A 25,654-nucleotide genomic window follows, 5' to 3' on the forward strand; every position below is an offset into this window, starting at 1 on the left:
ACTGCATTCCACAGTTAGAACCTCATACCAACGGTCAAGCATGGTGGTGGTAGTGTCATGATTTGGGGATGCTTTGCTGCATCAGGACCTGGACGACTTGCCATCATTGAAGGAACCATGAATTACGCCCTGTATCAGAGAATTCTACAGGAGAATGTCAAGCCATCCATCCGTTAGCTGAAGCTGAAATGCAGCTGGGTCATGCAGAAAGGCAATGATCCGAAACAAACAAGTCTACATCAGAATGGTTGAAGAACAAGAAATTTAAAGTTTTGGAATGACCTAGTCAAAGTCACAACAGTCACTTAGTTGAAGCAGTTCTGCATGAAGGAGTTGGCCAAAATTCCTCCATGGCGCTATAAAAGACTGATCAATAACTACAGGAAGCGTTTGGTTGCAGTTTTTGCTACAAAAGGTGGCGTAACCAGTTATTGATTACTTTTTCACAAGGGGGCAGTGGGAGTTGCATAACTTTCTTTAACAAATACAAATAAATGAAATAAGTATCAAAACTTGGTGTTATTTGTTCACGCAGGGTCCCTTTTATCTAATATTAGATTTTGGTTGAAGATCTGATAACATTCAGTGTTAGAAATATGCAAAAATGCAGAAAATCAGACAGGGGGCAAATACTTTTTCATGGCAGTGTATATATATAAAAGATGCAATGGATATTCTTTTACTATGGTTTTGTTTATCCATAGTGAGTATACTGAATAAAATCTAATGCCATTGTTGGGAGCCATAGTTACAAGACAGTTATTTGTGTTCCACCTTATAACGAGTCGAAAAGTGTTACTGTAATGGCATTACGGAGCTAATGGGAGCCACGTTTGCATAGCATTTTGAGTTTCGCCTTTCAAAAGTAGACAGTCTTGGTTGATAAATCATATACATATTTCAGGAAGTATGAAATTATTTCATCTATAAACTGACATCATCTTCAGACGCTGGGTAGTTTCTCAGATGGAAATGGCATCACTTAAGACTATACTGATTATAAATTATTACAAAAAATATAGAATACTATAAGATCATTTTTACCTCACTCAAGTGCAGAATGGATACCAGCTTGCATCGTACAGTACCATATACAATATTCTGCACTAAAAACCAAGATATATTTATGACCTGAGTGGGGAACTCATAAGCTAATATGATACCTCTGTTAGCAGTACCTCAGATTACTGTTTCAGTTATCCGTTTCATTCTCCCAAGACTCCCACAAGGACAGAAACAGAGAGGCAGAGTTGGAATAATTACAGGTTCCCCCAGCAAATGCCTGCTACTGAGAATCTGTACTACTAAAGCAGCTGTTTGGCTACCTATAAAGACACTGTAAAATGCTGTGCCTTTCTAATAAACAATTGAAGCCAGATGTTTTAAGCATACCTTGAGTTTATGGTGCTATATTTCCACCCATAATGGTCTCTGCCAATAAACTAAAAGAAAACAAACTCTCTTGCATGATGTTTTTTAATTAAATTACTAAATAGTGAAGATGCTACTGTGATGCAATTTTGCAATCTGTGTCTTCAATTGGATGGGGTCCAACTTAGCAAACACTCTTATCTTATTTTCATTATTATTATTCACAAGCTTATGGTTTATATACTACTACAGTACCTCATTCTTTCTGACCATCTGCTTTGCAAAGCAACACAGATGAGAGAACAGTAATTACACTGTTCTGATTTCTACCTCTCATTAAACAGAGAATCTTCCTAACTGGAAAATGACAAGGATGACGTCCAGAATGCACCAGGACGATATCCCTGAACAGCTGTTGTAAACACCCTCAGTTCTACACACTCTGGAAGTGCCAAAAAACAGACAGATTCAGATAATCGAGATGTAGGACAAGAAAATTAGAAACATCTGGGATGTGTACAGCAGCACACACTTCTGTGTAAAAGGGATGACCCATACAACTGATTTATTTGTTACGCGAATGGCATTCCTGATGCATATTCAATTGCTCTCAAAGATTTGTGATGGTAATCCATAATCCATACAGTGCACATTCTGAAATCTGGTTCATTAATAGATTAGTCACTGGTTAGAATAAAGGTATGTTCTGCTGGGGTTAACAGCATGCACTTTGTATGTTTAAAACCAGGATTTCATTAGTCAGTTGAACGGAAAATCCAATCCAAAAAGGTTAGAATCAACACAAGTTCAAATAGATAATGCTATATTTTACTACCGGGACAGTAACTACTATAGGTGCTCCCCTGTGAATCATTAGCAGAAGGACTAGGGGGAAATAAAAGCACTAATAAAAGCTGTACTTTTGTATTATTATTATCTATATAACTTACAGTATATTATCACAATGGCAATAGCAAACTGGAAAAAGAAAGATTTGAAAACAGATGGCATGCCTATCAGCTGCGATAGAAGTTATGCTCAGACAACATTTATACACAAATATAATACATATGGAATCATTTTAATAAAATAACTGAAACAAAACTTAAATCTAGCACGTTCTGACACCCCCCTTGAAAAACTCTTAGTTACATACTTTTTAGGCAGTCTTGCAGAGACACAATGCATAGCCATCTTTAGTTATGCTGGAAACAAGCTCTCTGCAAATAACCCCCCCCCCCACCTCCTCAGCAAACTACTGCTAGAGTGACTGCCTGAAAGGTCTCTGTACACTGTAGTGAGTCATTCTTTCCCACAACTAGGCCTAACTTTCACTGAACAGCTGGCATGTCGACAAACCAAGGATAATCAGCCATAGGAAACAAAATAATAATCTGACTATAAAGGCTTTATCTATGACCAGTTTAATTTCTTTAATAAATACCATGGGTCGGAGATTACCTTAAGGCATTAGGTCACAGAGCATTAGGTTTCATTCTACAGCAGTAGCAAATTCAAAATATTAAATCACTCTCACTGTTTGCCAAGGTTTCGTGAAGTCCAATGGAGATGATGTTGATTTTGAATGCTCGGTTTTCCTTCGAACAATAAGATATCGGTTTCAAGTTTTTCCTGAAAACTAATTACAAAGTCACCAAAGCAACACAAGGTCAGCTCACGGGATAGTGCAGTTGCACAGTGGGTGTGCACAGTGCATTTAGAGGACACAGCAGAGCCCTGTAAATTATTTTGGTCCAGGAGGGAGGTTAAGCCACTGGCCAATTATTTGGAGAAGCTATTCATATTCTAGCTGGTGCTAATATGTAGAAGGTTCTGGTGTTCGCTTTAGTAATTCAACCCAGTACAAAAACAGTAATAGGGAAACTTAACTGGTGAAAATGTTTCATTATTCTTAACAGCCACTCATGCCTGTGGCTCAGTTAACAAGTGAAAATGAGTTTGGTGGTCTCAACTATGCCCCTAGTGGGAAAATTTAGTTATAATTTCAGCATAACACGGAGCCACTGGGCTTACTTCAAAACTTCATAGGGACACAACAAATGAACAAAGTCAAACGGACAAAAATATACATTGTTGGGTAACAAAGTTATGAACACTATATATCACAACATGGAGGAAAACATGAGCTGAACCTACAGTACTTCATTTCTTATAGTTTTAGTGTGACTGTTTTTTTTTTAATTATGGATAAATGACCATACATCAACATTGGATGAGCAGACCTCTAAACAGAAGACCAGGCGCCTCCACTTTATCCCCAGGCTCAGGAGGATAGGAAGGAATTACATTAGATCTGGCAGCCCTGGTACACACACCAAAGTCTTTGTAGTCAAGACCTGAATCTGAGCAATGCATTGAAGAGGCATACAAAAGACAACTGTCATTAGAAAAGCCATTTCAGCTACCCACACATCTATTGTAAAGTATTTTAGACTATGATGAGTCTAGGCTGGCTTTGCAGCGCGGTTATTTAATAAGGAAGGTAAAGAACTTTGGCAGTAAATGAAAATGTAAATGCACTGCCTAAACTTATAATCAAGACACTCTAAGCTGTCTTTCTTATAACTATCATGATGAGTCACATAATGTTTAATCAGTTCAAAGTGGTAGACTATAATATAAAGTAATTTTCTGTTATTTAGGTAAACTTAGTTTATCCTGTTGTTCACAGTAAGTCTTCTCCAGTCATGCACACTGTATTTCTCCAGATTAATGATAAACAAGGATCGTACAAATCTGTCTGCTTCAGAATAATGCAGATTCTCTATGTTGTCGAGAATTTTTAGCAAGGCTTTTTTCGTTTGTTTGATAACCAAATCAATACACTTCTCATATATAATCATAAGCACAGGCAATGTTGCTTTAAATGTATGTGTTTAATAAAACTGCTTCTGGTGTACAGAGGTCAAGGTGGAACGAGACGCATTCATGCATTCAGTGGCTTGCAGTTTACTTCAGCATCCAAAGTGCATTGCTGTTACTGAGCAAGCTGTTAAAGATGCTGAAAACGATCTGATCAGTGAGTTTTGTAATAGCCATCCAGATAACGAAGACTAACAGGGAGATATGCTAATGTCAATACTATTTTTGGGGGGTTTTATTATTACTACACAGATGTATTTGTAATGTTTAAAGTAAACGGCAAGTTTGTTTATATTATTGATTGATGGTGAGCTTGTAACTTCCTTAGATTTTAAAAGTGTACCAATAAATAATTCCTGCGTTAAGTGTTATTCAGTAGTACTCTTTGAGTATCTTCTAATGTGATGGGGGGGGCACTCAATTTTAGTCTTTTTTTTATTGCGGAATAATGCATATTTGATTTTATTTTTTTTAATCAGAGTATGCTGTTCTTTTTATTGCGGAAAACTAGGATCTCTGATGATAAAGCACTCATTTTCTAACCTAACAATCAAAAGCTTGATGCAAAACATACATTAAAAGGAAGGACGTGTTATTACTGTATATGCTGCAACAAGTTTTATATCTAACCCATCTAGAAATGTGAGCGCTTGTGAACAAAGAAAGCATTCCCCAGCTGATTGTATTTGTTACGCAAATGGTTTTACACATGTAAGCTGGATCTGTTGAAAGCAATGCCCCTTTAGGACACGCTGCATGATTCCTTGAAGGAATAAGAGGAGGTTATCATCAGGAAATGGTTTTCTATCAGTCTGTACCTCCCTAACATTCCATGGTGATCCAACACCCTGATAGTGTTATGGCTGGAGTTTACTGTAGAACCCATGCAAACAGTGGTAAAGGCTTAAAAGCAGCCTGATCTGGATCTTGCCCATGTGCTTTTCCTCCTGAATTAGCAATATTACCAAGTAGAAGCTGACAGTGAGTCATCCTAAAAACTGATTATCTACAGAAGCAATCCATGTGTGGTGGCCAAAACTGTAACATCCCTCAATGGGACCTTCCATTTTTATATATAAACTGGGTCAATGTTTGAATAGGATTTTAATCAAATCCAACATCTCTCCACCTCGTATGCATATTCCACGAGTAAAGTAAAATTATTTTACTTTATATACACATATAATATATACACATACAGAGAGAGAGAGAGAGAGAGAGAGAGAGAGAGAGAGAGAGAGAGAGAGAGTATTTTTTACTTAAGTGCAAAATTTACCTTAAAACCCCATATTTACCCTCTCCCTAAGGAAGGGAGGCAATACATCCTAATACTGACAGTGGTGCCCCATTGACAGTGCAAACATGCAACAAAATAACAATATATATCAACCACAAAACAATAAGAAAAACATAAAACCATTCACCAGCTTTTTTTCCACAAAATTAAAAAAAAACAGATCCTTAATTAAAAATCAGGCGAGCATTCAAAAGAAGCCCTTAGAGGAATAGCAGCAGCTCAATATTATCTATGGCACACAAAGTCCGCTGCGCTCCCACATCTGCTCAAAAGTGTCCAAGTCTTTGGCGACGGTGTAGTAGTTGAAGTCCAGGCGAATCCTGGACTCCACAAGTCTTGAACACAGACAGTGCACTCTGTACTATCACATGCCCAACCTGGCTCTTCCTGCTCTTTAGGATAGCCAGCTTGGCTTGCCCCACCAGGAAATCTGCCACTTGGCACTTATGCTTGTAGCGCTTTCTGTACTGCACCTCGAATATAAACACAGTGGGGCAGAAGTCCTGGGTGATATCATTGAACACTATGTCATTTATGACCTAGAAGACACTGCTGGGGTGAAATGACCAAGGAAGTAGTAATAGACTTCTTGGAAGGAAGGGCAAGCAAACTGATAATTTCCTGTAACCTCATGTAGTACCCGATGTCAGTTTTCAAATTAAAATACATGTTTGCTGTAAGACCTTTAGAGCAAATACAGGAGACCTATAGAGCAAATATAAGTATATTATGGAGTCAGCTTAAACCCGCAGTATATCCCCCGACACCATTTCTGGTAGAGGGGTGGAATTATAACTATATTTAATATTTAATAAATATAGTATTTAAAAGTATTTATTATACTATATTTAATAAATATGGATGTTTTGATCATTTTAATTATTGTTTGGACATTCAATCCTTGCCCACATCACTCACATCCTGACACCCATTAAAATACCTGTCAAAGAAAGGATAAAAACACTCTTCTGTGCAGCAGAATGTGTCTTTTCTTTTCTCAGACGTCACTGATGCAATAGTTTCCTTTGCAGAACATACTCACACATTCTGCTACGGGGACAACAAACATGGCCATTTCAAGCAATGTTTCTTCAAATCTTCAAATATTTGTCCAAGCACTATGTTTTTACGTTTTCTTTTCCATAATCAATAACTGGAACAAAACCGACATTACACAATGAAGCAAGAGACGGGATGTGGAATGTTTTTTTTTTATTTTTTATGAAAAAACTGACGGTCAACTATGTCAATAATTTTGACCTGACAGGAGACATGTTTTGACTCACTTCTGGATCACTTTGGGTTCCCCAAACCAAACACAAATAGCAACTTGGGAGGGCATCAATTTGTTGAATTCTCAGTTCACACATCCAAAATGAGTGCCAAATTAGTGATCCACAGTGTCAGACAGCAGTACAACTCTGTCAATGTCAAGCACAGGGCTTGACCATTTTGCGTGCAGGCCAAAACTTCAGTGAAGTCTTTATTAAAGCACTGATTTAGGAGAATGTGCCACTCAACTTTCCTTCCAAATGCTCTTTGAATGCCTCGGGACACACGGCACACTGCTATTAGATGATAATTAAGCAAGAGCAGCCTCCAACAATGCAATTCTTTCAAAAGTTCTTTCAGTTGAGAGCTAAGCCCTGTGGTTGGCCACGAAGACAATTATGGGCTAATCCATCTTTGATGTTTTAATTGATTAATTCTATAAATCTTTTAACTAAAAGTGGCTGTGTGGCTTCCTGCAATGTGAGAGACAAACATTTGAAATGTTTGGACTAAGAAAGGTGCAAAAACCAAATCCAATTACCAAATTAACAATCAACTGAATCTTGTTATCGAACAAGTATCAAATCGGGAAGAAATGCTTTCATAAACAACTGAAATCCGTTGTTTAGCTTGTTCTTTCGGTGATGCGCTGTGTCGGGTTTGGACCAAACTTAATGCTTTTTATTTAATACAAAAAGTTTAATTTTAGTTTTGTCAGACCACAAAACTTTTTGCCACATGACTACAGAATCGCCTGAGTGTTTTTTTGCATACTTCAAATGGGATTCAAGGTGGGCTTTCTTGAGTAATGACTTCCTTCTTGCCACCCTACCATACAGGCCAGATTTGTGGAGTGCTTGGGATATTGTTGTCACATGCACACTTTGACCAGTCTTGGCCATAAAAGCCTGTAGCTCTTGCAAAGTTGCCATTGGCCTCTTGGTAGCGTCTCTGATCAGTCTCCTTCTTGCCCGGTCATTTGGAGAGATGGCCTGATCTAATCTAATAATCACCTTGACCGTGCTCCAAGAGATATTCAAGGCCTATTTTTTTATACCCATCCCCTGATCAGTGCCTTTCAACAACTTTGTCCCGGAGTTCTTTTGAAAGCGCCTTGGTCTTTGCTTTGAAATGCTCTACCCAGCAGATGGAACCTACAGGAACGTCTCAATTTATCCTGAAAACATGTGAATCACTACAATTTAACACAGGTGGAGGCCACTTAACTTGGTGTGTGATTTTGAAAGCGATTGGTTACAGCTGAGCTAATTTAGGATTGCTATTACAAGGGGGGGTGGACACTTATCCAACTAACCTATTTCACTTTTTATTTGTAATTAATTTTCTACAGATTTCTAGAACATTTAATGTTTGTGTGCATGTGTATGTTTGTATATGTGTATATAGACATGTATGTATGATGTATATGTATATGAGTCGGACCTGGGATATATAAATATGGTTTGTGAAAAGTGACTTATTTGAGAATATGTAGAATATGCAGATACTTTTTGCAGGGGGTAACTATTTTATGACAATAGTCCAATACCAATTGTAAGGGGGTAGTTATTGTTTGGAAATGATTGGATATAAATTGCGAAAGTAACTATTATGATGATTCAATACAGATTGTGGAGTGTAACTATTATCTGAGGATAGCTGGATGTGATTTGTGGAAGGCGGTTACTATTTGAAAGTATTTAGATGCAAGTAAAGATTTATTTGTATGTTCATTTCAAACATCCTGCACAGTGTTTCCGGGTGGTATTTGCTTTCTGCGAAAAATGTTTTAGTGTTAAGTTTAGTTGCTGTTTACAAATAAAATATCAAGTACAGCTGTATTTGTCCCAGGTCCGATGTGAATGTATGTACGCTATATAGTATGTTTTCTTTTCCCTTGAGTTGTTACTTAGGCCTATTATTAGCAATATTTGCTTTCAATTATTTGATTTATTTATTCATTTATTTTTCTTTTCTCCCACCTAAACAAATCTGAGTTACGTAGGATTATAGCCCTTCCTATTATTATTATTATTATTATTATTATTATTATTATTATTATTATTATTATTATTATTATTTTCAATTTTATATCTCCATCTCTGGTGTGTTTTTTTTTTTTGCTTCTGGCTTGAGTTCATCACTGCAACCCTTGCCTTTCCCTAGGCCTGGTGGTGGTGGCGATGCCTTATTGTTTACCTCAGTGGCTCCGTTGGGTGTGTTGGGGTTCTTACACAGTTGTACGTTAGGGTACTCGTGGAGATGACAGACAGCCAGAGAACGAGTTTTGTAGACAAGTTAGTAAGCTTTCACCCTGATTGGGAGGGTATATGGGGGGCTGGGTGGTGGGGGGGGAGCCTTTGTGACACTATTCCTTTCTTTTTGTTTCTTTTTCTTTCTCTCTTTCTACCTTTGTCTTAGCTTTGTTTGGAGTCGCATCTGTTCTCTCTGTCGTGGTTGAGGACTCAGCTGTAGTCCCTGTACATGGGGTATTATTTAAAGTATCTATTTCTCTATGGTGAATACCAGTTGGTTGTTCAGCAGAGGTGGATGTCCTTATAATTTTATTAGCTGGAATGTTAAGAGTTTAAATCACCCAGTTAAGTGCAATAAAATCCTGTGTTGGCATTGCTTTCCTTCAGGAGACTCACCTCAGTACCTCATAAGAACATAAGAACATAAGAAAGTTTACAAACGAGAGGAGGCCATTCGGCCCATCTTGCTCGATTGGTTGTTGGTAGCTTATTGATCCCAGAATCTCATCAAGCAGCTTCTTGAAGGATCCCAGGGTGTCCAGACCAGTTTCGTATCTGACAGGGATGGGTGAGGCAGCTCTTTCACTCCAATTGTAATGGCAAGGTCAGGGGTGCAGCTATTTTGGTTAATAAATCTACACCTTTTGTGGCAGATAAAATAATATCTGATCCAAGCGGCCGCTATGTTATTGTAACAGCAAACTATTTCATATGCCTTTAATTTTGGCCAATGTTTACACTCCCAGTTTTGATGATAACCAGTTTATTTCTAACCTGTTGTCTTCATTGCCAGATCTTATCATATCTCAGGTGGAGATTTTAATTGCATTTTAAACCCTGCTTTGGACCGCTCCCCTCCTTCACCACCTTCCAGCTCTCCTCTTGTCATCCGTTCCTTTTTGGATACCTATGACCCATGGCGTTTTCTCTTTCCCACTGCAAGACAGTATTCACTCTTGTCCCCTGTTCATTTCACCTACTTCCACGTTGACTATTTTTTCATTAACAATAAATTATTCTCCTCTATCCGTTCTTGTGCATACATTGCACTGTAATATCTGATCATGCACCTATGATCCTAGAATTACCAGTACCAAACCAGATTTCACCACGTAGGTCGTAGTGCGTGGTGCTTGAAACTAATGAAATAACGTTCTTCTTCAACATTAACTCTATGCCTAGAATCTCTGCCGCTACTCTATGGGATACATTGAAAGCCTACCTGCGAGGGCAGATACTCTCTTATACAGCTCAAATTAATAAGAGTCGCACTGAGAGGCTGTCTAAACTGTCAGACCTCATTTTGCAACTGGATCGAAAATATGCAGTTTTTCTCCCAGCTCTGATTTATACAAGGAGCGTTTCACATTACAGACTGAATTTGACCTTTTATCCTCAAGAAAGGCTGAACAATTGTTATTAAGGTCTCATAGTATATGAATATGGTGACAGGGCCCATGAAATCCTTACTGACCAGCTTCGCCAGTCCTCTGCCTCACTCCTGATTCCTCAAATACATACTCAGGTGAGATAACTTCAGAACATTTTGAAAGAGTTCAACATTTTTTATGCCAATCTCTATAGATTGGAATCTTTAACTGATCCCTCACTTGCAGATAATTTCTGTGATAAATCTGATACCCCAGCAATAGATTCTGAATCAAATGCCCACTTAGAAGAACCCTTCTCTCTAGATGAGAGCAATTGTCTTGTTACAAAGTGGCAAGTCTCCTAGACCAGATGGCTTTTTATATTATTATTATATTATTATTATTATTATTATTATTATTATTATTATTTTTTATTTTTATTTTTATTTTATTTATTTATTTATTTATTATTTATTTATTTATTTTATTCTTAATGTTTAATTGTACTTATTTATTATTGTATTATTTTACCCCTCTCTCTGGGTGTTCTTATTCGCTGTGTCTGGACAGTGGGGTGGGGGGGTATAGGGATTAATGGCTGGGTAAAAAAAAGGGAAATGTAAAATGAACAGACAAGTGTATTTTTGTATTTATTGTAACCGAATATGTTTGAATGTGTAATCTCTTTTCACCGTCACCACAGAAGTAGATCTTACCTTGCCAGTTATTTGTGTGATTTCCGAATCCCCTGAGTGTAATTATCTGGTACATGTACATCCATCTATTTTTTTTTTCTTTACTGTCCTTAGTTTGACCGAAAATTTAAGTTGCAATTCAATTTCCTGTTTCAAGCATCAACAAAGACGGTAACTGATCCTTTTCAAAAGTCTCTGATGTAATTAAGACAGTAATCGGAATCTTGCCAGTCTGTTAACATGTTAACTAATTACTGCTAACTCAGGCATTTAACTTCCTGTAATTTTATCCTGATTCTGTTGTTTCACAACAGAGGTTTATGACAACAATGAAATCTTAAAGTGAACTGCACAACGCATTCTCCCAATCAGTGGCATAGCTAGGGGTCTGGTTTTAGGGGTGTGAACGCCCCCCTCCTGAAATTCATTATTCAACGACGTGGGAGAGAAGAAAAAAAAAAACCTGGCCCAACCAATATAAGCTTCACTGCCATCTAAGCTAAACAGTATGGCCTCAGCTAAAACTAGAATTATGGGAAAAGGAAAAAAGAACTAAAAAAAATCTGTGTTTTTTTCACTGGTCCTACTGCCTTTGAACCAATGATTTTCAACCTCTTCATCTCAACTACCACTGTTTCCAGCAGGGACCACCAGGTTTACCAGTAACTATGTTCAATCTAAAGCCCAAATGTTACAACTGATACAGCAGTCCTGGATATTCACCTCAAAAGCAATATCAGCCTTCGCAACAGAATTGGTACGATCTATCCTCAGATTCTATAGTTCAGTAAAACACAACAATTGGGCATAACCAAATTGGGGATGGGCAAAAATACAAAACATAATTGGCGACTTAAAAAAATGAATGCTTTTAAAAAGTGTGCATTTGAAGATATGTATGGAAATACATACCACTCAAAGGATAAAACGATTATTTGTAGCCTTTGAGAAACAAGGTAGATCCAAACTAGTTTTTTAAACCCAGTTTTTTGTTCACAAATCATGCATAAAAGTGTCTTAATTTTGAATTTACCGACTTTTGCTGATAAAAACTAATCCACATCTGAGAGGTTACTAAACATATTCTCTTTTTTTGATTAGCTCTGAGGACATCTGTTTTTTAGTCCCGTGCGAATGATGCTTTAAATGGCTATTGTAAAACAGACACCTATAAGTACTCGCCAAGTTTGCAATAAAAACATGAGGATGGACTTGGGAATCTAAACATCAGGTAAGGTAGCTTACTCTTTCTGTTATGTAATGTGTATGTTTGATAACTGCATAGTAGTGTTTGTGAGGAGAAACATCATCATGGTTCTTAATAGGCCGATTTCAAGTTAATTGCAAGTGTGGAGTGTACAAATTATTATCCATCTGCAAATCCCCCCCCCCCCAAAAAAAAAGATCCTGGCTACGCTACTGCACCCAATGCATCAAAATGATTTGAAATCAAATTATACTTTATAGATAACACAAAGAGAAAGGTGGCACTTGATAACAAAAATCATTATTAGCAGATTGACTGACACAGACGTAATCCAGCTCCAAACAAACAAAAACATATTTATGACATAGGTCAGGAATAAAATAAAGTGTAATAATACAACACTATAAAAATGAATGCATTTAATAAATAATATATGTATGTGTGTATGTGCAGCTGGAGAGCACCAGGAATGAGCTACCCACAGTGTCCTAATCCAGTCCTCTACCTTCTATTTAAAGCTGCAGAGCCCAGTTCAGTTTTAAACTCAAGTTTGCTTCTTTGGTGTCAGTTTGCTACATTCTTCCCAAGTTTTCTGTGTGCTCTCCTTTATCAGAATGAACCCTTGTTGACCATTAGTCCAGTCTATTTACTATCCCCGCAGGAAGTTTTAGCTGCAGAGACATAAACTTCCACCTCCTTAAAACCTGCCATAACATCACTGCTACTATATGGATCTATACATCTTAAACATATTAAGAATAGTATTTGGTATGTAAACTACTTTTAAAATTGTATGGGTTACTACACCTTTAAAAATTTAATTAAATACCCCCCTTACTCCTCCTTTTTCTACACTGAGATTTTATTATTAACTGTCCTCTCAGATCAGTGCAATCTAGTTGCCCTCCTCTCTGCCTCATTAAGTGCAATAATGTATTTAAGTGAACACAAACACAGTATTCTAAGAAGAAAAAAATACATTTACAAAGTGCACACTAACATCTTGAGAAAAATGTTTGACACCAGTACGTTTCAGTCCAACTCAAAATGCCATTATAAACTTGATTTTTTCTATCATTTTCCAAACAGTTTATGAAAAACTGCTGAAGACTTAAAAACAAAAACAGCCTGTATATATATAGTAGTTCCCATAACAAAATGATCCTTTCATTACAGCTCCCTATGGAATAGGCTATCTGTGGAGCTGACAGCACAGAAACGGTGAGATTGAAGGGCTCAAAGAGAAACTGGATCAGACAGACACAGAGATCATGATACAACAGGCACTGTTCAACATACCCAGTTCCCCCAGCCTAGCAGCAGCAGCAGCAGCAATAATGACGCTGCCAAAATCCGCTCCAACCATCTGGAGCGAGACAAGGCAACAGGCCAAGTAAATCCACTGAAAGTCACTGACAGATCAGTAACTGCCACGTAGCTAATGCACAGCTAGAGGAGTGGGCCCTGCAACCTAAACAAAATGCATATGAACCACAGGGATGAACAAGTCACTAAATTCCATTCGCTTACCTTTGCATTAGCACAAAAGAAAATGTATACTCCCAAGTACATGTCTTGACTTTTTGCTATTGAGTGTTCTTATTTTTTAACTTTCGTTAAAGATAGGCTTTTTTTATCGTGTGCCAAACAGTAAAGGAAGTTTAAAACTGCTGCTTTGCAGGAAGTTTTAAAACATTCTAAAATGATAGTAATGTACTTCACATACTATTTAGTAAAATGTGGATATAAAAATATATATACAGATTTGATTTTTTTATTTTTTTATTTTTTTAAATCAGTGGTAATTTTGGGAAGCAAACAAACATGTACTGGATATCACTAAATAACGTATGAACAGGGGGTTGGGGTCAATTCCATTGTTTCAATTCAAATTCCTTTTTTAAAATCAATTCCCAATTCCAATTCAAATTACCTTTCCTTTTAATCAATTCCAACTCCATGAAGGATTGATTCTGTCACAAATTATTGGAAAGAAGCTCACCTAATGAAACTAAGCTTTTATAGTAAAAGGACATTTAGAAATCTTTGGTGGAAATGGAATAGGTATTGCACATCTATAATACGCACGTTTTATGGAGTTCCAGCTACTAGTAAATGGTTGCAATGCGTTTAGTATAGCACATCAGCATTTCAGTCTGCCCAGTTGATCACAATGCATTACAATGCCCACAGTTACAATACACCAATATCCAAAATGCTCTGACTGGGTTAAAACCAGTACCTATCCAGATCTACCGTAATCAAAGCACTTAATGCAAGGGCCATGCCATGTCAAATCGGCACACAGATCTAGGATCACCACGTCAGAATGTGACGAAATGACAAGACGTTGTTATGGGGTGATTCCCCTCCTTCAAGGCACACATTATTGTTAGGGGTCGACTTAAATTGCTGTAAATTTACATATTTTTCGCTGGTAGGTTATGGAATAAAATTAGGATTTCACTGACATTTCGCGGACCTGTTTAAACATTAAATAAACCTAAGTAGACAATATTTAGGAGCACTATAAAAGCCTAAAAATAGTGGTACTTGCTACCTTACTAAAACAGAGTGCTGTAATTTGTTAAAGGCAAGCATGCAACATCCCCCAGCAGTTGCTGCAGACATTCTCTGTCTGGTGTGGACTTGCCCATACATTGAGACTGCACGTTCTGCATCCACTGGATTGACTGGAAGCGTAAGGCAAGGCTTGCCAAGTTATACAGATGTGGAAATCAATTAGAAACAGTCCTAAAACTCGGTTACCCAAGGGCATCTGGCATACTTTAATAAAGGCAATGTATGCAGCACTTTCTTTGTCATGTTATTTGTCCCATCCAAGAATTTATTTTAGTAGTACCGACTCAAAACAAAGAAAACTTGCCTATTTGGCTTTAAAAAGTAAGCAGCAGGTTGTTTGAAGCAAGGTGGCTGTGCTGGATTGTACCTCTAGTCCTGAATTAACTTGGCCACAACCAACAGGAATACTTTTAGTCTGTGCTGACTTTCCAGTTTGTTTTTTGAACGCTGTTTTTTTGAGGTTCTGTTCCTCAGCCTCTGTAGCCTTTCATTTAATGTGTGATTCTGAAGCTAAATAGCGATCAATCTTACTTTTCTCCAAATACACATTACAAGATGTGCAAAACAATTACCTCCATCTGCATGTACAGTTTCTTTAGGAAATATTTTGACACGACCATCAGTCAAAAAATACGTTTTTTTTTTTGGTTTGTCGTCCATTTCTTGTATTTTACCTCCATGCTGAAAACTAGATTTTAGCAACATAAATCAAAACAATGCAGCACTGACTTTGTCCCACCCCCTGCTGTACAGTAGGTCACAGAAAAGCCAGTACAGACACACTGATAGGCTGATTAAAACATTGTTGTCATCTGAACAGTAAACAAGAACTTTAACCGCTTTAGGGTATTTTATTGTAAATCTTATTTGTCTAAGGACTATTTTTTTTTTGCCTAAAAAAAAAAAAAGGATGACGAAGGAAGAGACATAGTTTTTGTCGCTTGCATTGTGCAGTAGTTCATTTAAACAAGGTTTATTTTATTTCTCACCATGCTTGCCCGGTATGCTTTGGCCTCTAAAAGAGGTGCATTTTGCAGTTATCACTCAATTTGCAGATTTTCCTGAAATCACGACTTAGGTAGACCCCTAATCAGTGGCGACTCGTGGCATGAAAAACTGGTGGGGCACAGCCCACCCACTCACCCCCCCCAAAAAAAAACTAACGAAGCGAAACCGCGCTCCAACCCGATTCCCGATTTTAACCATTTTTATGTAAACATTAAGTTAGCTGTCTAACATTACCAGATCTTTCATCACAAACAGTTCTACAACAGAGTATCACAATCAAGAGAGCTGCAAATAACACTTTAAAGGCAAGGGTCTCTTATCGACAGCTGCACCTGCACTAACCTGAGCATTTGAAATGGAATTATCGTCACATTCAATCTGTTAATAACATTCTGAACTACACAAGTCAGGTTCGTTTTCTGTTGATGTCTCTAGCGTTGGTGGTTTAGCTGTTTTGTTGTAGAAAAACTCAGAACGTAGCTGTCTTTTTGCCATTTTAACAGAGCTACATCAAATTAACTCCGTTTTTAGCACATATTTTCACTGACTGAAAAACTGAGTCTCATGTGAGAACAAATATAATGGTGAAGGACACTGTTTGGTTATGATATTAACCAACTTAAACATATTTTATTTCTTCCTAAGTTACTTACATATATATATATATATATATATATATATATATATATATATATATATATATATATATTTTTTTTTTTTTTTTTTAAATAATAAACCCTGGCAGCAGTGGCATAGCCAGGATTTTTTTTCAGGAGGGGATGGAAATGGTAACTTTTTTAAGGTGAGTAATCACAGTGGTACAATTATAAACCTGATTTCTTATTTATGCATTGACGTTTTATTTTCGAAAAGTAAAGAACAATCTTTAAAAAAAAAAAAAACATTAGATCCAATAACAAAATACACTGTTGTGCAAAATAGTTAAAAAAAAGATTCAGTTTACAACACTTCCGATTGAAAACAAAAAAAGGAAATACAAAGTAATGGACTTGAACTTTTAACATGCGCGTCAAATTTCAATTCATCTCATAAAATCTCTTAACAGTACTTACATTAAAGGTGTAGTTTTAGTGTGGTTAGGTGTTTGTTTTAGAAGTTTATAGGCTGTATATTACTGTATACAATATGCTTGGGCACAACATATTATGCTCAATGTAAACTTTAAATACAAAGACCTCAAGAACTGCTTTTAAGCCTAAAAAGTTAAATTGTGCCATATGTTCTATGCACAGGGTGAGATGTACTATAATACTGGCAAATAAGTGACTGTGATTGTTTATTTCTTGCATGTGATTTTTAATTCAAAAACCTGAGCATTAACAGAGCTTCTAGTTCAACATTCATAACCTCTAACTGCTGATTGCAGGATCATGTCAAGGATAAAAATTTCTTCTGTTAAACTGGACTATCAACAAAGTCTGGTTTCTACTAGTACAGCACACGGAAGTAAAGTTAGTCAGGAATCATATTTTAGTATTAAACCAAAGAACATTGTGGGACACTGCCGCTTTAAATAATTTGATTTTATCCAGCACTAAATTATACATTGGTAAGCATTTCTGCAGCGAGTTTGGGAAAACTCAAAAACCAGTAGGAGAGCTGCTGTAAATTCTGCTAACCACAGAGAGCTGTAGACAATAAAAACTTTCAGAAAATGTTGGTAAAAACTGTGGCACTGTGTGAGGAACCAACTGCCTGAAAAACATTGTCCTAAGGCAATAGGAAAGGATTTTATATAAGAAAAACATACAAGCATCACCAAAAAAACATGGTTATTTTCAAAGGGAAATGTTGCATATATACTCCTCTGTGAGGGTCATTTGATTTGATCTGCCCATTTTGCAACTGTAATAATTAATTTTTCTTGGATTTGTTTTGGCCTGGTGTATTTGTGTTTTGCTTCTGCCTGACAGGAAACAGCCTCACTCCCACAAGAAAAAAGTCTATGAGTCACTCAGTACTCAGGGCTTCGTTTCCAGCATTCTGCATAGTAAATGAAACATTCCTTTTCCCTCAAGCTGACTGCAGACCATTCAACTCTGGAGGGAGCAAGCACTGGAAACTTATCTTGGGAAAACCCTGTCGTGGACATTTTGTTTCAAATGCTGAAGTCTGTTCTTTTAGAACGTGACAAAAAAAAAAAAAACAGTTGGAGATGGGAACATTTGACTAGTTTTATCGTTTAAAAAATAAATGAACATTTATGAACATATGTACCTATATGCAGTCATACAACATTTGAATTGATAATATGTGATACAGTATATAGTTTAGATAATTACATACAAAAATGTTTTAAAAAAACATGTCAAATCCATCATTTTTACTATTAATGAATACTAGTTCTATGCAAGCCAGGTAACTGTGGCAACCAGAGTTTGCCACTTAGGCCCATATATATGTCTCGCTAGTATTAGGCTGCATAAGAAGAATAGATATGAAAGTCATTAAAAATTGCCGTATGATATTGTACTGCAACCTGTACTTCCCAAAACAATGATGAGATGAGTCTCTAAGCAATGGGGTGGGGGTGAGTGGTGGACATTTTTCAAAATGATGCATCTATTTAACATTGCAAGGCAGTTCGGCCCTTTGTTTCCGAGATTAGTCTAACACATGTGCTTTGCACCTCTGACCTGTCTGGAACACAGAAAAGGCAACACGCTTTTATCGCATCAGCAAAAAGTCCCTTAGATGTGGACTCCTCAGATGTAAGCAAATCCTACTTCTTACCCACTTTTGTTTACACACAACACACCGCAGCAGGAAGGTCAAGATGGTCCGTATTGCTTAGAGCTTGCAAGCTACACTCTTTGTTGAGATTTATACTGGAAAATAAATGTTGCTGAAAACGTCCAAATGATTCTTTTCTCAGGCTCTGTTTAAGAGACCTCGGGAATGTACAATTGCGAGTGAGTAAGCTTATCTGCTGACAGGCTGGAAAGGTGAGGTGTATATATAGTTTCCACTGATGTACAGCACTGATACATTTAGTTACAGTTAAGACATAGCCTTGTGCTATGACCTTAGCAAGCTTCACACATTTCAATGTCCTTGCCTATGTTACATCCGTTCCCAGTCCCAACGTGCAATGGCCGAGAGATACAATACATTACTGTACTGTCCCATGTAATCTCGCAATCAAGTTGGCATTCATTCTCTCAAAATACTGTACCATGATGTCATCTTCTAACCATCTAGGGTCTTTTGAAATGCTCTTTTTATTTTACTTCAGATAAAGCTTTAAGCTTGTGTTTATTGTACCTGTCAAACACAGGGAAGAACAAACCCTAGTACCCGTTCTGGGGGAAAAGTCAAATAAAATATTCGGTTTTGCTAATCTTCCAAAATCCATAGACTTATACGTATATTATAGGTTCAGTTGTGTAAAATGCATCCTCGCTCAAAAACTCTGTATTAAGGGTTCTCTGTACTATGTAGTGTCTCCATTCTGAAAGTATATTTTTCTTTGCTAATACTGACATTTAAAACTAACCAAATAGCTTAGGGAGATTATTCATCAGACTCTAATTAGTGTCTTTAAACATGGGTTTAGGTATCCCATCTAAACTGTCAGATCATTTTTAGTTCAAATAATGTTTAGTTTACTAAAGCCTTCTGTTAATACTTTCACACTACAGCTTTGGATATATCTAGAGAACTGCCTGCCCAAGAGACTCAAAGAGTTGTATAATGCATCATAATCTCTGGGTATTTGGAGGCCAACTGGCTTTCTGTACGTCAACTCATTCTCAGTTTACATAGCTACAGAAGCACGTGTCGAATGTGATGAAACTTGCTAATGACCTTCTTTACCACAAATGGTTGAATCTATTCATGGCATACATGGAGGCTGTCTGTCTGTTGGCCTGTTTGATTGCATTTTTATAATGTGTGTGTGTGTATATATATATATATATATATATATATATATATATATATATATATATATATATATATATATATATATATATATATATATTGTAACAGGATGTAGCAGGACAGGGGGCCTGCAAACTGAAAAATTATTTGTTTATGGCAGGGACAGAGTTAAAGCATCCCTGCCAAGGTAATTGTTTTGTTTAATTGTTTCATTATCACCTACACCTGGCAATTATTAAAAATTAGAGCCAGGTGCAGGATATAAAAGGAAAGCAGTCAGCCTGCTCTGGGCTGCTGCTGTGGAGTGTAGAGCTCGACTGGAGCATACGTTTGGTTTTATAAAACTCTGTGTTAGTGTTTTGTTTTGTTGTTATATGTCAGGTAAACAGCTTAGCTGTCCTGCATGTTAGTCAGGGACCTGCATATGTTTAGTTAGTGCTCCAAATAGGAGCTAGGTGTTTGTTTTGTTTATTTCATTTTTGTTTATTAAAAGTGCGTGTGAGCGCTCTTCCTTTCAATCCTGTGCTGGGTCATTACTTTGAAAGGAAAATAACACTTGCAAGCCTGGTGATCCAACTGTGATGAAACTTAAAGGACATTCTTTTGTAAAAGTCATTCTGAGTATCAGAATCTAGGGGATTATGGAGGCACTCCGTGCGTGTGTGTGTAAACTTACATAGATTTTCATGTTACTGAAATTCTAAATTCACAGCATGGTAGGAGATAACATGCTTGTTATGAATATAATTATTGAGGAGTAAACTGTTCCAAAAACTGTAAATACAGAAAAAATCTGGTTTTCTGATTCAATTTCCCAAAAAAACTAATTACAGTAATCTGAACTCGTGTGCACTGATAGAATTTCAAAATAACCTTTCCTGTTAATGGAACAGAGAGCAAAATAACTGTTTACAAGTTGTTTTAGAAAAGACTAGAACAATAAAACCAGTTTTCCCTTAGCTAGTCGTTTTTGGAAATACTGTACGTGCTGTCCTGAAACACATTCTTCAAACCAGCACAAGTCATCCGCAGTACAACAATATCAGTGTCCAGTCAGCCAGGTATGGCACAGACAGCTTAGCTTGCTCCCGCTAAAATGTCCCACATGGCTGAATGCCCTCAAAGAGGGCAGCTCAGTTTAAACAAACATAACGACTTCCTCCCCACTGCACAGAAAGCATTTAAACAGGCTGTGTCCCTTCTACCAGGGTCACTCAGGGAAGGTTATGGAACTGGCAACACTGCCAACAGTATCCAAACTTGTTGGATCCCATGCAAAGAAATGCGTTGTTTATACCCATGGGTGCTACGGCTAGAACAACATTTAAGCACATCATACAGTACATATTTCAAGTTGCAATGTAAAATAACTTCTTAATAGCTGATAATATACACATGCTTTGATTTCCTCAATTACATCCTGTATTAAACAGAAGGGTTCGCATGCATTTATGTAACGGTAAATTACAAAATGTGTTCTTCAACTTGTTTACAGTTACTGTGGTCCTATTAGCAGAATAATACAGGTCAGTCCAAACCACATATCCGTGCACAGCTGCCATTTTAAGTGTCACTATACTATCCTGCCAGCGGCAACCTACAATTCCTGTGTGCCCCAGATGTACTGTTATTTGTAGGGCATTGAGTCTCTCGGTATTGTGACAGGTAAACATCTGCTCATTACAGGTTTTCACATGCACAGTGACAGAGAAAGGCAAACGTTCAGAATACTCTGAGCTAATAGCAATCTGCAAGAGTTTTTTCTACACATCCTCTTTGGACTACTCATTCTTCTAGCCTTAATCTGAATGTGTCCTATTGCACTGTAGATGTTTGTTTAGCCACTGAAGAACAGTTTTGCTAATAAAGTTTTAGCAGTTTTGCAGGGTGCTAATAAAGCAGCTATTAGTCGGAGCATGATACAGAAGTCAAGCTACATGGTGCACATTTGTTTTTGACAATTATTTGGGGAACAAATTATGCAGTTTTGTAACCAAGTATAAAAACAAAGCTTATCTGCAGCTAACCTGGATGCAGAGTGTACAGGGGCCAAACCCCAGACAAATCCAAAGGGGCTTCTTCCAGTAGAGTGGGCTGTGGAGCTTAGATGTCCTAAAAAGAAACCAACAAAACATAAGTGGTTTTGTATAGAAATAACACCTCCTCTTGTGGCCCCCACCCCCCTAGTCGCTAACCCCGCAAGTCTTAACTATAGACATCTCTGCAGATTTCTACCCCTACAAAATAGAAGAAAATGAAAATATAATAGAAAACTGAAAAAACATATATGTTTTTTATGATGACTTTTCTCTTAAAATGCGTTCTGTGAAAAATATATATATTATGGTGGAGGTTTTTACTGGTCTTTTGAATTTTCAAAAAAATCAAGAAAAAAAAGCAAAATTCCAACAGGAATTAAAGCTTTTTGAGAGTCGAATTGAGTCGAACTTTAGAATGAAGTACTGGCTGTCTTATTTTCATTGAGGTTTGTAATATATATGTCTCTCCCTCAAAACTTTTCAGGGTATCCCATTGAGTAATGAAAAACACACAAAGGCCATATGAGGAAGTGCCTTAAAAAGCAATTAAAAAAAGGTCAAAATAAAGGCAATGTGATCCAGGGAGCACCTGTCTGTCACAGAGAGTGAAATGTTTGAACTAGAGCTTCATCTCTGGAAAACTATGGTTTTTACACTGTGCTAGGCTGTTACTATAGTGAGTTTTTATAAGGACAGTGTTAATCATGTCAGATGTATCTCCTCCACAATCACAGGCTAACAAAGAGGCCTACAGGTAAGCTACTTAGCAACACTTGCTATCTCAGAAAAGTTAGTCACAATAGTTTGGCCGGCTATTTAAATAAATAAATAAATAAATAAATAAATAAAACTGGAATGGACACAATAAAGCTGTGGTCCCGCTTAAGAAGCCATTGTGCCAGGTGCGGCCGGTTAACAGTGTTCACTTGCCCGCCGAAACCCCCAGTCTCTTATTAATGAATTGCGCTTCCCTTCTTCTGGGTGATGTGCGTTTCATTTCCCTCTCTCACGTGACACCGGCACATCAACAATGCTGTTCATCCCATCTGTTTAATGGGCTGAAGCCGGGCTGTGCTTGCTCAGAAATTAGAGCGTACAGATACGTCGTGCACATGCACAGTAGCAGCCAGCCGTCAGCCATGCTTGGCTATGATTGGCTTAAAAATGTCTGGATGGAGCACAGCCAGTTAGCGAACATGGTGATCAGGCGATCAGCGCGCATGTGCCAAGACAACAAAGGCTGTAAATATGAGCAGCACGACTTCATCTCTTGTTTCTACTTGCATGGTGTGTTACTTTGTGAAAAGACAAAATGTGTAAGTTGTTTAAATATGAAAATAAAATGCACAAGTCTAATTATCTTTGTCTGACTTCGTCTAACTTTAATGTTATTTGTTCAACTTCAGTAGTGCTTTAACTTAAGCTAAGTAATATCTTGCTGTGTGAGGCAATTTGTTTTGTTTTTTGTTAATATACGACCACTGCTACCTGTTTGGGGTAATCTGTTTATTTGTATTTTAATATTTATATAATGTTTTATATTCTTTTTTTATGTATTTTTTTTTTTTCCTTTTGTTCTTAATTGTGACTTCCATTAAGGTCTTGATTTAGATTCAGGGACAACTTAAATTTAAATACACACTTCAATTTTACAGTACATTCGGTGTGTTTAACATATTTGTCGTCTTTCAACATCTCACTATATATAAAATTTATTGATTTTTATATAGCACCTTTCGGGGATCACAAAGCATTTTACATACTTAAATGACAATAATCAAAATAATAAAAGCCGCAATAAAACAGTACAAGAGAATTACAAGAGTAATAATACAAACAGATAAAAAAACACACACACAGAACTAAAAGTAATTTAAAAAGCCACAGTAAAAAGATGTGTTTTTAAAGGAGATTTGTTTGTAGCTGGTCAGTCTTATTAGGTCTATATAAAATATCTGCTGGTTCCTGAAAAAAATTAAATCTACTTCATTGTTAAAGTGTTTTTGTTTTGTTTTTTTGTCTTAATTGTGTGTTCCATTTAATATCTTATTTTCTCCTGTTCTTGGTCTTTGAGCTTGGGATTGATTTATATTCAGGGACAAACTTAAATTTAAATAACAAAGTAATCGAAAAAAAGACATCGAAGAGCAAACTTTTTGTATCGTTTCCAACAAGAAACAAATCCACTGGACAGTGCTTCTACCACTGAGGTCGGCCCCCCGGACCCCCCCCTCGCCTGCATCTGAGGTGTGAACACCCACAAATTTTGGCCTCCAGCCACCACTGCATTGTGGTATTCAAACCAATATTGAAAGCAGTTTAAAAATGTCTGAGGCAGCAACACCAGACCCTCTCTAAGTTCAGAAAAGTAATTAAAACCAGATGAAGTTTCCCAGCCTGTGCTGTCTCCACGCTATTATCAAATGCTCCTGAACACGGCAAATAAACATCCCCAGCTGGGTACCACACCATGTCTGTTAAACAAACTTTCTGACATGCTTTTGTACCACAGTCCATCACCCTTTTCCTTGAGCAGGGAAGGAATGGGACAGAAAATTATTTCACAACTCTTGCACAGCTCTTTCATGGCCTGGAAGTCATGTGATGAGTTAAAAGATGCAGTACCCCTATCGAAATAGTTTTTATGTGTTTGTGACGGAAATATAATGAGTTGTGGTTGGAAATCTCCCTCCCGACCTGTGAGGGTGCTAGGTAGCGAAAGGGAAAGTCTTTGGACGGGCTGGCCTGACAGTTCATTTCCAGGGTCGGGAAGTCGGTCAGCCTAGAAGAAGGCAAGACTACGTTGCAGGAATGTATTGACCTGGAAGGTAAATGAGATAACAGCTGTAATCACTTACCAAGGGTATGATAGCATAAAGGGGCCGGAGAATCGTTAATCTTTTCCTTTGCTTTGGGTTTGTGTATTGACCTGGAAGGACTGTGAGAGCCGCAGTAGTTACTGCTTGGAAAATTTAAAAAAAATCAGTGTAAAGAGTATTTGTGAGTGTTGTGTTTATTTGTATTGTCTGTTGGTTAACTGTCTGTGTTTGTTAAACCACCAGACAGCTAACACATATCCGGAGCTGTCACCTTGGGCCAGCACAAGCTGGATCACCACTGCACCAATAGTCATAGAAATAACCTGTTTATCACCCACTACGAGCACAACTGCACACACCCAGGAATGGTGACCATGTCCAGTATTATTGTGGGGCAGATAATCTGTGTTTATTGTTTGGACTGTAACCCTGTTTTTGTCACCTCTGTGCATTAGCCAGGGTTTATTATTTGGTCGCCAGACCTGGATTATAAATAAAACACTCTCTGTACCGGACTACAAATCATCTGTGATTATTCCTGCACTGCATCACCGCTACACCTGTTCACAATCAGCAGCCACAGTGTTAAAGAAGAAAACAAAACTATTGGTATAAAGTGTAACAAAAACTCAAATATCTGTTTTGTTTCCAGACTTATGACAGAGCTTTAAATGTATGATTTATACTCTATAATCTACCGCAGCAAATACAGTAGCAGCAGACGTATGAGGGCACAGATTGTGTACTGTATCTACAAGACTGCTAAAACTACTGGGGAATATAAACAAATTAACTGTAACTGGTCAACACGGTTTACTTTCTTCTGTTAATCTGTAGAAAATTGTACAAATACTTCATTATACTGAGCGACAGCATAGCGAGAAAAACACACACATTCTCAAATGAACACCAGACTTGATTTCTTTTTTTTTTATTATTTGCTCTTCAATTG

General features: G+C 37.3%; 1 protein-coding gene across 2 annotated transcripts in view; it reads right to left on the reverse strand.

The window, feature by feature from the left end:
* The window catches only part of LOC121326989 (fibronectin type III domain-containing protein 3B-like), a 247,757-nt gene that overhangs the window by 215,435 nt on the left and 6,668 nt on the right, over positions 1–25,654 (reverse strand). Inside the window, exon 2 of one of the 2 annotated variants that reach the window (XM_041270703.1) lies at positions 21,872–21,956. The exons of the other annotated variant lie outside the window; for it this stretch is intronic. The gene's annotated coding sequence lies outside the window, so the exon portion shown is untranslated. The remainder of the gene's footprint in view (positions 1–21,871; positions 21,957–25,654) is intronic. 2 annotated transcript variants of the gene reach the window in all.

Source organism: Polyodon spathula, chromosome 14 (assembly GCF_017654505.1).
Source record: "Polyodon spathula isolate WHYD16114869_AA chromosome 14, ASM1765450v1, whole genome shotgun sequence".
Classification (NCBI taxonomy): Eukaryota; Metazoa; Chordata; class Actinopteri; order Acipenseriformes; family Polyodontidae; genus Polyodon; species Polyodon spathula.